Raw genomic sequence first — 3,661 nt, forward strand, 5'->3', positions numbered from 1 at the left:
GTCTGGAAGGCTAGCAGAAGGATTCATTACATGCATAAAGGATGGCTCCAAGAACAGTTGAGGGGCGCCTGGCTGGCTCAGTTAGTAAAGCATGCAACTCTTGATCTTGGGGTTGTAAATTTGAGCCCCATGCTGGGTGTAGAGATTATATAAAAATAAAATCTTAAAAAAAAGAACAGTTGGGTCCTTGGCTGTAGCTATACTGTCTTCCTTGAAGACTTCATCTAGTTCTGCAGCTTTAGATGCCAAGTCTTTGGTAATGACATGTGTGTACATAAGTGTCGAGTAGACATCTCCATAGCTCAAACTTAAAATGTCCACACTGGAACTCTTAATTCTGCCTCAAATTTATTTCAACCCTAGTCTTCACAGAAACCTTGATATTCTTTATTTTTTTTCTTTCTGCCCACATCCAGCAACAAGTCCTGTAATTCTACTTCTAAAATATATCTCAAGTCTGCCCACTTTTCTCCATTTCCATTACCATAATGTTGGTCCAAGCCATTTCTCTTCTAGAGAGCTACCACAAAGCTTCTAACCAGTTTCCCTAATCTGTATTTGATCCCCTACAGTCCATCCTCCATACAACACAAATATTTTTAAAATGTAAATAAATTAACATGTCAAAGCACTGGGGTTTACTTTACCACACATAAAAATAATCCAGAAATTTCAATTATTATTAATACTTATTTTTAAAACTTTTTTAAGACATTTATTTTTGAGAGAGAGAGAGTGTGTGTGACCAGGGGAGGGCCAGAGAGAAAGGGAGACACAGAATCTGAAGCAGGCTCCAGGCTCTGAGCTGTCAGCAGAGAGCCCAACACGGGGCTTGAACCCATGAATGGTGAGATCATGATTTGAGCCAAAGTTGGATGCTTAATCAATTGAGCCACCCAGCTGTCTCATTAATGATTATTTTATCAATTCTCTTTCTAGTCCTGAATCTGCCCCTAACTTACTGTAGGACACCTGGTAAATCATTTCTTATAATAGCCAGCTATCACTTCTCCCCAGGATTTCTTCTGGAAAAGCAATCTCTTCTTTTGTAGTACTACTGCTCCTTCATCCAAACCAGGTGATTCTAGTGATGACTATCAGTAAAGGGGGCATGTGATCAAGCAAGGCCAAGCAGAATTCTTCCCCAGGATTTAAAAAGAAAAAATTGGAGTTATTTTCTTCCAAATATTTTTTCTGACAAATATTATGAGGATGTGTGCTCTAAAACTGTGATGACCTATTCTCAACCCATGTGTAGAATGCTGGTCTATGGTAAGAGAAAACAAGGCCATCATGCAGACAGAACCATAGGCATAAGATGAGAAAATGTGTCCTGTGGCTTTCCCAGCCTTGCTTCTGGCTTCTTGAGGTTTGGCAGGTCACATCTTCCTTTGATTCTATTAGACAACTCAGTATGTGTTAATAATAAAGCCCCCATTTAGTTTTGCTCATTGGAGTTAAGTTCTAACACTTAGTGACCAAAAATACATTGTTCCTTCTCTGGTCCCCAGTTTTCTCCTTTTATACATACTTCCAGCTCCAAGGGCAATAATTCTATTTTTTAAACACTGAGTCTTTCAGAAAAATTCCACCTCTGTGGGCTTTCTGATGAAGACTTTGTATAATCTCAAACTAAAACCTACTCTCTTCACCATTTTCTCTTTATGTATCTGAATGTAAGAGAAGAGGGATTTCTCATGATGAGTAGTAGTTCTCCATAAACATTGATGACAGCACAAAGTTTCCTATGGTTAGGTCACTGTCCACACAGAGTCTGGCTTCCCAGTGACACAGAAGCTAGAAAAAACAGTGAACACCACTGCTGCTCTTTCTCCACATCTGTTCCTATGTCAGTGATACCCACCATCTTGACAGAATACCATTGACTGGACTGAGTTGTGTGACATCTGTTTTGCCTGCTTCTCTTCTATCATTTTGAAGTGGCCAAATAGCAAATACGCAAATAGGAAATCCCTGAGAGACCTGAGTAACAGTTTCTTTTGCTTGGTACAAAATCATGCCATAGAAATGCTAATGTCTGGCAAAGTAAATCAGCAAGTCCCTGAGGGGTGTGATTAGGATTCCCAGCTACCTTCAGATTCTGATTCATCTCTTCCTGGTTTTTGCCAATGGACTGGGATAAAGCCAATAGGCTGTGCAACCTTGATTAAGTCACTATTTCTAGGCTTCATGAGTTTAGATCAGATGATTTATGTAGGCTCTTGGCATTAATGTTATGTGAGTTTAGGGCCATTTTCTGTCAGAGCTGCAAGTGGCAAATGGGATTTTGGCAGGAATCCTTTCATTATGAAAGCTTTCTTTCTTCTTGGGTATGATGAAAATAGCCAGGACTGTGTGATCCCCCTCATCTCTCAACTAGGCTTGTGTCTTTGGCTTCTGAGGCTTCCAGAAAGCATCTTAGCAATTAAGTACATCTGGGTGGTCCATGCCTACCTGTCCCAGGCCAGAGGAACAAGAGGAAGAGGAACAACAAGAATCTCTGATGAGACTTGTTGAGAATGGAGCACAGACATATGTGTTTGAGAAGTGACACTAGGCAGCCATATTTAAGAGCCAGAAATGCATTCCACTTCAAGGGAGAATTAATCTATCAAGCACCAAACCTATGCCAGGCTGAAGGGTAAGACCTTTCTGAAGATAATTTCTGTCATACAGCTGGAAGCCTGGAAACTAAAGGGCTGAGATATTTACATCTATCTTCTAGTCCCTCTGAACATCAAGTTCCAGTATAAGGACTGAGAACATAGCATGGTGGAGTGGTTAGGAGCTTAAGATTTGTAGTCCAACAGAGCTGGGGCCAATCCTTGGATCTTCAGTACTAACTAGTTGTGTAGCTTTAGGAAAATTACTCTTGGAGCTTCAATTACTTCATATGTAAATGGAATAATATCTACCTCAAGAGGTTGTTAAAAGGATTAAATGTAGGAAGATGTGTAAAGTCCTTAGTGCAATGCCTGATACTCATAGTAAGTGTTGAGCATCTAGAGTTGACTGCTGTACTACACAAGGTCATTCCAATCAGGCAGTTTTCTGGAGCTTTTGTCAAAAGATGTCCCACCAAGAGTTACCTGGCAGGCTCAGTCGGTAAAGCATGTGACTCTTGATCTCGGGGTCATGAGTTTGAGCTTTACATTAGGGAAAGAGCTTACTTAAAAAAAAAAAAGAGCCCCCCAGTGCTCAGAAAAACAAGATTCTGAAAGACCTGGGTTTGAGTATTGCAACATAACATCTGTGTAACCTTGGACAAACGTATTTTCAACTATAAAATGATATTAATAATCTTGCTATTTGCAAAATAGTTGTGAGACTCAAATAAAAGTGCATTTTAGAAATTGTGAAATATTGTGGACATATAAGGTAGAGCCACTCACTGTAAGGGGATGGGAGTAAGCAGCATTCATCCCAGAATGAAACTGAGCCTACCCCATCCAGAGCCATTTCCAAGGGCCTCTTCCACCTCTATCAACTTTCCTCTCTCCCCCCATATTTTGGTCCCAGGAAACTAACCTCACATAGAAATATCAGGGTCAACATTCCTTACATTTAGAGGTTTGGTTGGCTGCAGAGAAACTTCCAGACGCTAACATCACTCAGAGAATCAGCCAGTGCATGCTGAGATTAGATGAACAGAGCAATGATC

The sequence above is a fragment of the Suricata suricatta genome, chromosome 8 (assembly GCF_006229205.1).
Source record: "Suricata suricatta isolate VVHF042 chromosome 8, meerkat_22Aug2017_6uvM2_HiC, whole genome shotgun sequence".
NCBI classification, from domain to species: Eukaryota; Metazoa; Chordata; class Mammalia; order Carnivora; family Herpestidae; genus Suricata; species Suricata suricatta.